Here is a 12,138-nt window from a genome sequence, read left to right on the forward strand (position 1 = left end):
CTGGTTGCTTGCGAGCCTCACCTCGGTACCCTGATTGAAGTGCCGAGGGATTACAGACCAATTCAGTGTAAACATGTGAAAAAAGCAAAGTTTATGGAGCTGGACTATATTGCATGCCTTACCTCGGTGCCCAGGATGGAAGAGGAAATTCCAATTTAGATCAGATTACCTCTAACGTTGGTAATAAATTTAACCTAAATTGGAGGTATATGTCCCTTAGCTTTTGCGAAGGAAATTTTTGAATATAAGATCTTGGATTAGACTTGGGGATGTAGACTAGTTGTTTAGCCCTATACAACTTCAATCTTTCTAAATCCGTCACATCTGTGCTCTTGTCCCATTGCCAGATCGTATTCTTCTTTACGTAATCAGTCACTACATTCAATCATTATTTCTTCAAACCATGTACAACGCTGCTGGGAATTCCTCAAATAGATTTGGATTCTATAAGTTAGTTCGGCAGTCAAACAGATAGAAACCCAAACTTGGTATCTGCCAATTTTAGCTTGCATAGGAATGACAGACTTTGCTTCATGTATACTGCCCACCAAGATACTATACCCAGCTCAATGCGAAATACACTTATCGGGGTGGATATTGGGAGACCCAAGACCGCCCTCCAAATCATTCCCATCTAAGAATTTACGATTTTTAAAAGATACATTCGAATGGATTGTGTCCTGCAACGTATTCAACATCTTTGACATGTAATGTCTAAAATGTGGAATACGTTCGAGGAACATCCAGTCGAAAGAACGTTAACAGTTAGTAAGTAACTTGTTCATCTCACAGCCATACAGAAGCATTGTCACCTTTTAACTTCTACACTTCAATTAAGGGTAATAGTGAAAATATACAATGTTTATATTACACAACTTTTATTAGGGATATATATGACAATACATTTACCTTAATTTTATTTCCTCTGGATGGAAGAGGAACATTTGGAGGATATTGGGAAGGACAGACATCGCATTGTTTTCACGCTGGCAAGCGGCATTGCTTTTAATTTCCACATAAAGAACTTAGTTGCGTTTTTGAGTGAAGGTGATTATAAAGGATTTCACAGGGTTAATCCTCACTATTGTTTTTAAAGTAGCTTTCGACTCCCTTCAACAATCTTTGTAAACCTTTCTGTGTATAATCTATAAGTACCAGATCATCTGCATATGCCAATATATTTACTCTTGGATCTTTCCATCTAGGGGAAGAAGTTTACCAGTTCTTTAGTAAGGTAGTCACTACAGTAAGTAACTTTGTTATTACCCTCTAAAGAGGTCGAAAAATCAAACCTTTACCGAGGAGGATTTTTTCAAATCCTTGTCTATTTATGAAAAACACAAACTCCTCCCTTTGCATTACAAATTGGTACACCTAATGTCCCAGGGGCCTTTATCTCCGAGGAGTCCAGGTTAAAGGTACGAAAATCTTATCTGCAAGTGGCATTGACATGTCACCTGAGCTTGAATTTGGCAAGCCGGACCCAGAAGACCACACTGATGCGTCTTGTTGGGAGCTTATGACTAAGGTGATAGATTTTTTAGGATAGGGCAGACCCTCACCCCAAGTCGAACAAGATGACTTGACAGATATATTAGATAAAGGTCCTCAGAAGGATCTTGTACTTCCTTTCCACATTGCCCTACAAAAAAGGGTGAAGGCAAATTAAAACTTCACCAAAAAGTGCAGACCCTCCAGTGCCGATCCTGAATATTTTTTGTCAAAACATACTACGGCAGAGAGCCTAGTAGCTCAGGCAGCAACATCTACTTCTAAACAAGCGGCTTATTCAACCATTCCTCCTGACTGGGATGATGAGCGCTTTGATGCTTGGGCTAGGAATGTGGTTTCTGCCGGGTTTGATGCTGGAAATGCATCGGAGGGACAGGGCCTCTGTATCCTTGTTTTTTTCTGCCTTTTTATCGTGTGCTCTGTCATATTTTCCGCGCCAGAGTTCATGTGGGACTCCTGGCGGTGCAGCTCTCTTTTGGTTTGGTGAACAGACCCATGGGATACCCTTACGGCACCCATGGGTGGGGGGAACAACCCTGTGCCCCTAGTGTATGTTTTTGGGCACCTGTGGGTGGCCCGCAGGGTAGGGGCTGGTGGCAGCTCCATGCTGAATTTCACAGGTGCGCTGAGTATCCTCCATTTTGGGATACCCAGGCCCTGCTATTGGAATCAGTTGATTCCTGATGGAAAACAAGATGGCCCCTGTGGCCTCTTGCTTTCTATTACCTGTTACCTTGTTTTCCCAAAAGTCCTGTGAACCCCTGACTCTGTCCCTTCCCCCTGACTGGCTGTTGGGTGGGAGTTCCATATATGATGGTGTTGGGAAGTCCAGTCCAGACTGGTGCCTTCCCAGTGACTGTATGTTGTGGGTACGCACTGTAGGTGGGACCTGGCTGAATGGAGTGTGTGACCAATATGCACTTCTTGTTGTGGCTGTCTGGTTTCTGGGATGAGGGACAAAGACTGAGACAGCCCTGCCCGAAACTGGCCTGAATGCAGTGTGTAGTGTTGAATGGCTGGGTGCTTGTCCCAATCCACATTCCTTGTTGTGAGTGTCTGAGGGGAAGGAGGATGGCCTGAATGCATTGTGTGTCTGATTGGCTGACTGACTGCATGAATGCACTTCTGTATGATTGGCTGCTGAGAGTGACCCAGCAGTGTGGATGAGAGACAAGATAGTATATCTGGGGACCTCTCACCACTGGGAATTGTTCAGAAGCTGTGTCTACACTTGAATAGTAACTGGAACTGCTGATCCTCGATGCGCAGCTGGAAGACGAAGACTTGCTGTTGCATTTGCTTCGACCTGATCTGAAAGCTGCCGAACTTGTCAAGGACTGATCCGAGAGAGGACCTGGTAAGGCGCCCTCTTCCTGTGCTCCGAGGGACCATCGAGCACCGCTAACCTTCGCCGAAGCTCCCTGGAAGTCAGACCCTCGAAAGGCTGCCGACCCGAGACTGGACCGCTGAGGAGAACGAAGCAAAGCACCCGGACTTCGCCGCTGTCGAAGTCTATTGCCGTCGACCAGGGTTCGCAGGTTTGTGTAACCGCTGGAGGCCCATCGAAGTTGTGTTGCCCAGCCGTGGAGACTGTAACGCTCACCTGGTTCCCCCGGAGGCGCAGGTCTTGATCTGGCGAGGATACTGTCTTCAGTGTTAGGCGCAGGGTTCGTTTTGCTCCCGGACTGGGCCCCCTTCCCACCGACAGTTTAAGCTGGAGAGTGAGATGTCTGCAAGGGTAAACCAAGGTATTAGTGTTTGGAAGGTTTGGAAAGTTCCTTGCCCCTCTCGCCCTTTCTTTCCCCGTGGAACTGGGTTGATATTGCGCTTACCTTATATAGGTAATTGCCGGGCTCTCCATCCTGCGTCTTGTGCAGGGGCGCTGGGTCCAGTTGCTTCACTGGATGCGAGCTCTGCCTCTTGATAGCAGAGGATTTGCTGAGAGCGAAGACGCCGTTAATGCACGAGCGTGCCTTGTAAGTAATAAAGTTCCTTTTAGATTGTTCTCTTCTCTTTCAAAAGTCTTAAGTCTTTAAAGTCTATGTCTTTTCCCTTTTCAGATGCTGTGGCGATGAAGATTATCCTTCTAATGGCACGTAAGTAGAAAGACTGTTCTAGCGCTGTAGAATGCACCGTAATGTCTCTTTTGTCTTTGCAGGTGCCGAGGAGCCGCGCGAACAGATTGGAAGCAAACGTAACACAGGTGAGCAGTCTTGTAACTAAGCGTTACTAACCGAAGTATCTTGCCTTGCAGGTGCCGGAATGCAGCGCGAGCTGAGTTGGTATGGGCGTAACACAGGTAAGCAGGCTCTGTAGTTAAATATTACTGACCGATGTTCTTTCTCTTTGCAGATGTCGGATGCCGGAAGAGAAAGGCAGAAAAAGGCGCTTCGGATGCTGCCGTTGGATTAGGTAAGTAGATTCGCTGCCTTTGCTTTAGCCTAACCTGTGCCCTTGTCTTGCAGGAGCTGCAGAAGACTGAAGAAGACTGAAGGTTGGATCCCAGCAGGTTATTTCGTATTCACAGGATCTGGAGCTGGAGGTTTCCTGGAGCTGACACGGTGAGCGTCCTGCTGCAGATGCAGAATAACGCGAAGCACGTGAAACCAATCGGGTGTGATTTAAATAGCCTTCTGTAGTGCTTAGGCGTCTTCTTCCACGGCCCCACCCAGGTAAGAAAAGAGTTCCAGATTTCTAGAAGAGTTCCTGTGTTCTGCTTCCAGGGAGTGGCTCCTGCTCCACCCAGACAGAAAAGTAGTCCCAGGCAGAGAAGGATCAGGAGACCAGTTAGCTGGTAAGTAAGCAGCATGGTCTGCTACAGGTAGGTCCACCAAGCACTCTTACCTAATATGAGATATGAGCCCGGCGCTTCCAGTGCCGGTACCGGTCACCATCATGAGCCTGGCGCCACTGACGCCAGGACAAGGTCCAAAAGGTCCCAATCGGGACTGGCTGGTTCCTGGGATCAGAGTTATGGGCCTGCTTCCAAGGTCGTGGGGCAAGTCCTGACCCCTTGGAAGCAGGGATCATGACAGAGACCACTTGACGCCGTGCTGCCGACGACCAGAGCCGCCCGCTCCTTTGCCTAAGAACATTTAAATCCAAGGACTCCCTTGTCCGCAACGTCGACCGCTTTGTCCCGCCGGAGAAAGTCGAGGATGACCAACGCGCTGAGGAGAATCCGCCACTGGGTTTCCCACCACCTGAAGGCCACAAAGACTTCGACGACTCGACGCCCTTGTTGGGCCACAGTTCTTCTGAAACTCTTTGCGGTCCTGAACAATCCATCGCCGAGGTGCCCCGCACACCTCATCCTCGCAGGACGTCGCTGACGAGCACCGCCTGCATCGACATCGGGGTCTCGGCACCCTTGAACTTCTCATCACTGCTGTCGACAAGTTCACCATCTTCGACGATCCGTGGCTCCTGCTTTAAAGGGAGTCACTCAAGAAGGATCCTTCGACGCGTCTTCGAAGAACTCTACTGCACCAGGTACATTGGGGGGGGGGTAAAACCTTAATAGGAGGAAACAAGGCTATTGAACAATATATGGACTGGGCTTGTGCTATATATCTTTATTTTACAGGTTGCCCATGTTGGGGGATCTCCACACACAACTGTACCTAGTGGTAGGGGTCAGTAGTCTGCCTACCGTGTCAACCATCTTGCTTTCCTTCCTATCTCTATTGCTGGTTTCCGCGTTATTGATCTGTGTGACATTTTAACCGTACAGTTGATGCACTTTAATGAGATTCGATAACATTGGTCGTACCACTTTAGAATTGTATATATTTATCATTATTGATTTCCGAGTACAAAGTGTGTTATTGTGATCGTGTACATACCTTTGAATATTAATTATATAAAGACTGTTTTCAGTAATACAGTGTGTGGACATTCCTTTGTGGGGGTTCGGGGACTACACTGTACTTAAGAACGAGCCTGCATCACCTCCTGAGAAGCTAGGCCTTGATTGCTCGACTACGTTACCAATAATAGAGAATCTTGGCTCGGGTCCTCTGTGCCTCTCCTCTACCATATAGGGAGCGGAAGTACAGACACCCCCCTCCAGTCTTTACACCGGGAACATGGCTCTTAAATCTTCAAATGCCACTTGCGCTTTTACGTTCACCCTGTTGGACTATATAGACATGGCATCTGAGCATATTCCTGAAGGGGAAGCGACAACTTTCTGAATATTGTAAGAGACGGAAAGGATGCCATGTGTGAGTCTTTTCAATCAGGATTGGACTCTGGTGACTGCATCAGTAGAGCCATGGCAGCAAGCACTGATGTGCAGGTTTGCATGGGTGAGGAAGTCTGGAATTCAATAGAGTGTGCAGTCTAGGCTTCACAACATGCCCTTTGATGGCACTCAGCTGTTTGCCAGCAAGGCTGATGAAAGCCTAGAGAAGCTGCAGACCTTGAATGCGGCAGCCAAATCCCTTGGTGCCGCGATAAGACAGCCACAGACATCTCACCCCAGTGGATCATCTTGGAGGGGTAGGTCCTTTCGCGTCTGCTCCTCAGTTGGAAAAGGGAGAGGACTAGCTAGTCAAAGGAGCCAAAGACAATTCCCTCGTGGTGGACGAGGGAGGGATGCCAAGTCCACCCAACCACCAGCTACCTTATCAGCTGCTGCTTCAGCCACCTCACAACCTCTCTGAGGCCTTAACCCACAAGACTCTGGTAGGAGGCAGACTCTTGCAGCAACTGCAAGAATGGCGGGTTATTACTTCAAATGCAGGGGCATTGGAAACAGTATCCCAGGGTCACTGCCTCCCCTTTCTAAAAAGACCTCAGCATCCTCCACCGGGGAGCCACTATTTCAAAGTTTCAGATCTGTTCCTTTTGCAGGACATTTTGTGCCTGCTGACGAAAGGTGCTATAGAACCAGTACCTGTGACGGAGAGGAGCAAAGGGTGCTACTCTCCCTTTTTCCTAATTCCCAAGGATGGAGGATTGAGACCCATCTTGGACGTGAGATGCTTGAGCACTTCCTCAGGAAGGACAAGTTAAAGAACCCTTTCTCAGATGCTCATTTATTCCCCAGCTTCAGGATTGTATTTGTATTTTATTTATTTGTAAAGCCCACCAAGCCCTGACTCATCTGGGCGCATTTCTTGCATAGACAATGTTACATAGTTGCACATAGATTAGTGAAATACAGGAAGTACAGTTCAGAGAAAGAGCAACAAGGAGTACAGGCAAATGAGCAGGTGGTGAGAGAAGATTTCTAAGTCTCTTGCACGAAGAGCCACATTTTGACATTTTTCCTGAATCTCTGGTAGGTAGGATCTGATCGTAGAGTTATAGGTAGTGTTCCACAGTTTAGCTGCTAGTACAGGAAAGAGGTTGGATGGCGTCATTTGACCTTCAGGATCCTTACTTTCATGTGCCTATTCATCAAAAGCACAGAAAGTACTTGAGGTTCGGTATTGGCGGTTCTCACTTTCAGTTTCAATTTCTGCCATTCGGGCTGAACTCCGGCCCAAAGGTTTTCACCAATTTAATGGTGGTGGTAGCAGCGGGCATCGAGGGGGTGTCGGGTGGGGGGGGGTAGAATGCACGTCTACCCCTGCCTGGACGATTTGCTGACCAGGGCTTGTTGTCCCGAACAGGCCCTGGAACATCTCAGAATAACCTGCCACACTCTGCACAGACGGGGCTTCTCCCTCAATTAAAAGAAGTCCCACATGATACCTTTTGTAAAGGCTCCAATTAATCAGAGCAATCCTGGATCCATCCTTGGGAAAAGCACTGCCACCCGAGGTGAGGGCTCAACAAATCCTGCAGATGGTCTCCAAATTCCAGAGTGCCCAGCGTCTTCTGGCCTTTATTTTTTAGCGGTTGCTCGGCATAATTTCATCCTTCGTATTTCTGGTGCCAGAGGCTCGCCTGAGAATGAGATCCCTTCAATGGGCTCTCTGGACACAGTGGTCTCAGTTCTCGGGCAAGATGTCAGATCTGATCCAAGTTCAGAGCAGAGTTGCATAGGATCTCCTGTGGTGGACCTGCAAGAACATACTCAAAGGGAAACCTTTTTGGCAACCATTGCCAGAGATAATAGTTACGGATGCCTCACTCACAGGGTGGAGCCCATGCCAACAATCTGATGGTAAGTGGTCGTTGGTCTCCATCGGTGTCCAAAGTACACATTAACCTTTTGGAGCTGAGGGCAATCAGACTAGCGTTGAAGGCCTTTCTGTCCTCTGTATGGGGCAAGAATGGCCTGATAATGACTAACACAGTGGCCATGTACTACTGTGCAGAGACAATAAAGCTCTGGTTCTGGGTAATTCAAGAAGGAATCTCCATGTCGGCAGTTCACCTAGCCGGTGAGAACACGGCGGTGGATGCTCTGAGCAGGCGGTGGATGCTCTGAGTAGGCGGATCAGAGTCTTCCACGAGTGGGAAATATCTCAGGAAGTCCTTCAAGAGCTATTCGCCCTCTGGGGAACCCCTCAAGTAGATCGATTCGCGACCAGTGTCAACAGGAATTGCGAACTCTTCTGCTCCAGGGAATTTCCCCCAAGAGGAACTCTAGGGGACGCTTTCGTTGTGGACTAGGCGTTTCCACTCTTGTACGCGTTTCCTCCAGTCACTGTCATTCCTCACATGATCAGGAGGTTGTTGAGAAAGTTTGAGAAATCCATGGTCCTATGTGCTCAGCATTGGGCCAGGAGGACGTGGTACCCGGACCTTCTGGATATGTCCTTCTGCCCTCCAATATGTATTTCACAAAGAGAGATGGTTCAAGTTCTCCATCCAGAGGTCACGACACTCTACCTTCATGCATAGTTTCTGAGAGGTTTAGATCTAAAGATTGGGACCGGCTGGATGACACAATGGAGATTTTGCCTTCGGTCAGATGGCCAGCAACAAAATCCTTGTACCGCTGGCGTTGTAACAAATTCTGTAGCTGGTGCAGGGAAAAGGATACAGGCCCTTTTCAATTTAGTACACCTATGGTATTTTTCTTTTTGCTACATTTGGCAAATCTGGGGCTCCAGATTGGGACTATTAAAGGATAATTAGCAGCGTTTTCAATCTTCAAGCGCATGTCGGGAGAGGTATCCTACTTCAAGATGCCATTAATCATACAATTCCTTCCCGTCATCTCCATTTCAAGTTCAAATTTGTGACCTCAATATTGTACTAACATTTTCTTATTTTTTTAAATCTCTTCATTTGTGTCCTTTAAGGCTGTTGACCTTTAAAACATCCTATTAGTTGCATTAACATCAACCCGCAAGGTGATAGAACTACAGGCCTCATCGTGTAAGCCTCCTTATACTATTTTCTTCAAGGACAAGGTAGTTCTGAAAGTCAAATCATCTTTTCTACTGAAAATTGTATCAGACTTTGATTTATCACAGAAAATTGTCTTACCATCTTCTTATTTGTCTCCACATCCTAGCAAGAATGAGGAGAGACTGCATAAGCTTTATCCAAAAAGAGCAAAGTTATGTCCAGATTACCGTTTTGTTGGCTACAAGGGCCACAAGTTGGAAACTATTTTTAAAAAAATGTTATTTATTGTAAGCGCCCAGACCTGGAGGTATCACAGCACTAGAATAATATTACAGTACAGGTAATGGGCATTTCAGATGAATTACAGTACAGTAATAAGAGGGTTACCGGAGGAACAGTATATCAAATCAAATAATCGAGGCAATAGGGTTTTTGACATTTTTAGTACATGTGAGACAGTCCAGAGTATTTATTGAACAAGGCAGTTTTTTTTTACTTTTTTTCCGAAAAAGGTGGTAAGAGGGTTCTTCTTGGATACAGGCGGTAAGGAGTTTCACAGGGTGGGGGTGATGATGGCGAAACTTGAGCCTCCAGCTCTTTCCATTGAACCTGCGTTTGGTCAACTAGATCGAAGGCCGCCGAGAAATCTAGGAGGAGGAAGAGGATGAGCTCTCTGGCAGATTGAGCTGAATCTTTAAATGCAGAAGGGCAGATTCTGTGCTGTGTGAAACCTGATTGCCGGATGACTAAAGATTATGGGCTTCTAGCAGTCATTGGAGCTGTGAGTAGGCAGTACGGTCCAGAATTCTTAGGAGGTAGGGCACTGTCGTAATAGGGCGGTAGTTGGTGGGAAGGCTGGGATCAAGGGAATGTTTCTTCAGGATTGGCGCAACCCAAGCTTCTTTGATGGTGCTGGATACTTTATTGGAGTTGAAGGAAGCGTTCATGAAATTGGCAATGGTGGGAGCTAAGGGATCAGCACACGTTTTGACCAGGTGGGCTGGGCAGATGTCAGAGCAGTTCGAGGCTTTCAGGCGTTGGATGGTAGTGAGTACCTCCAACGGTGAGATGGGGGAGAAGTGAAATAGGGGGATGGTGAGCGTAGTGGTAGTGATGGAATCAAAGGGGGCCAGCACTGAGGGGCGAGGCTAGATTTCTGGAGAATGGTTTTGTCCCTGAAGTTGCAGGTTTTGGTTGCTTGGGCTGACTGAGGGAGCATCAGGCTTTACTTTTAGGGAACTTGGCGGGAGGGGCGGGGTTGGTGTTTCAAGCTCTTTAAGGATTTCGAAGAGCTCTCTTGTGTTAGAGCTTGCTCCAGTAATTCTGAAATATATGTTGGCTTTAGTGGTCAGGATGGCTGTTTTGTAAGCACTAGCAGAGTGGGGGTGGGTAATTTTTCTCCATAGGTGTCCGTGAGCACGTTTCTTTGCAGAGGGATATTCGTTTTTCTGTGAACCAGTTCTGGTAGTTGCTTTTTTTGTGTTGTGGTTTTTGAAGGGGGCAAGTTGGTCTAGAACGCTGAGGAGCGCAGTGTTTTAGGCCGAGAGAATGACTTTGGGGTTAGTGCTGTAGGGCAAGGAGTTGAGGGAGGCCAGGATGATGGGTTCCATTTGTTCTTTAGTTTACGGGTTTGTTTAGCCGTGACATGCGGGAGGTTATATGGTTTGTGGTTGGTGAAGGGGGCAGTGGCCATGGTGAAGCAGATCAGTGAGTGGTCTGTCCATAGTACAGTGTCAATGGAATAGACGTGGACGGATGTGTTGGTGGAAAGTACCAAGTCAAGGATCCTTTATAGCTATCCGTTACGAAACCAGTCTAGATGGATCATATTGGGCATTATGGAATGCTGCAGATTGGCTGAGAAAGGTTCCCCAGAAGGCCTTGGAGCCCATTCCCCAAGGGGCATGGCAACATCTGCTTTAGAGAGGGGTGCTGATACATATTTGTGCGGCGGCCACATGGTCTTCCATTCACACTTTCACAAAATATTACTGTCTGGACTCATTCTCAGGTCAGGAAAGAGGATTATGTAAGGCGGTTTTACATGCTGTCCATACCAATTCTTAAATTTGCATCTAAAATTCTTACTCCCTCCTCCAAAACTAACCCTGCTTTGGGAGTCGATCTAAAGGTGAGGAATACGTGGGAGGACACAATGCATTCGAAGAACAAGTTACTTGCACCTTGTAACGTTCTTTCGATTGGATGTTCCTCCCAAGTATTCCCCATCGTCCCTCCCAACCCACCGTGCATTAGAATTTCAGTGCATTACACCTTATGCGCTTTCAAGGCCTTATATTGTCTTGGATACACTAATGCTGTTAATTGTGCATGAGGGCGTAAAAACAGAACTGAAGCTTATGGGCGCTGCGTGTGCTATATACCAGGAATGACATCGACCTCAAGACCGAAGCCCTTGAGGGACCATCTACTTAAAAAAAAAATAATAATAATAATTCTCAGAAGCAGCTAAGCTGGTGAGGATATATATCTAAAGATGAGGAATACTTGGGAGGAACACGAATCTAAAGTACGTTATCAGGGGTAAGTAACTTGTTCATCTCCCAAGAATGAAAAGTCTGGGTTGACAAAAAAGCAATACATTGCAAGATTTCCTACTCCTACATCCCCTTTTGACTATACTTATGGGTCATTCTATTCTTGGGAGATGGAGCTTTACCATTTTCTTGCAGCACCAAAAACATTTTGTCCTGTTTAGGCTTTTCTGTGAAGTCAGGAACATGAGTCACCAGGGCCTGCCTTCCTAAGCCCGGACGCCGACTTCTCTCCCAAATTTTAGCATTTAGGACTTGGGAGGATGAGTTACACATAATGATAATAATGATGTTATTTATATAGCGCCTTAATCCAAAGCGCTTTACAGAGCACATATTTACATACAATATCACCCAACCCAAATTGGTACTCATTTATCGACCTCGGAAGGATGAAAGGCTGAGTTGGCCTTGCCTGGGTTTGAACCTGCGAACTGCAGATGACGCTCAGATCCCAGTCTCAATAGGTTAAAAGAATCTCAATTCAAGTTCAATTTAGTTTCTAGAGTTTACCCGAGGTAATACCATCCTGAGTAAAATCAATTGATAGTTAATACCCTCAAACACTACATTAACCTCTGATCTAAAGCTAATCGGTGTCAAACAAAATGAATAACTTCCTTATGGTAGTCTCCGTTTGGGTCCTTGCCCAAGAGTATTGCCATGAAAAAGAGAAACTGATGTTAGTAGTATACGTAGGGTTACTTATACTTCCACTTTAGCCATAAAGACAAATGACCTAATAATCCAATGATGGTGTTCCAGACACGGTTTGTATAATATTTGTACCCAATCTGGCCCACCAATCTAAGGTAGA

At 46.5% G+C, this 12,138-nt stretch overlaps 1 protein-coding gene across 2 annotated transcripts in view; it reads left to right on the top strand.

Annotated features, from left to right (window-relative positions):
- Positions 1-12,138, top strand: part of CPEB4 (cytoplasmic polyadenylation element binding protein 4) — a 714,680-nt gene that overhangs the window by 394,312 nt on the left and 308,230 nt on the right. The window lies entirely within an intron of this gene.

Source organism: Ambystoma mexicanum, chromosome 3p (genome assembly GCF_040938575.1).
Source record: "Ambystoma mexicanum isolate Mex_15411 chromosome 3p, UKY_AmexF1_1, whole genome shotgun sequence".
Lineage (NCBI taxonomy): Eukaryota > Metazoa > Chordata > Amphibia > Caudata > Ambystomatidae > Ambystoma > Ambystoma mexicanum.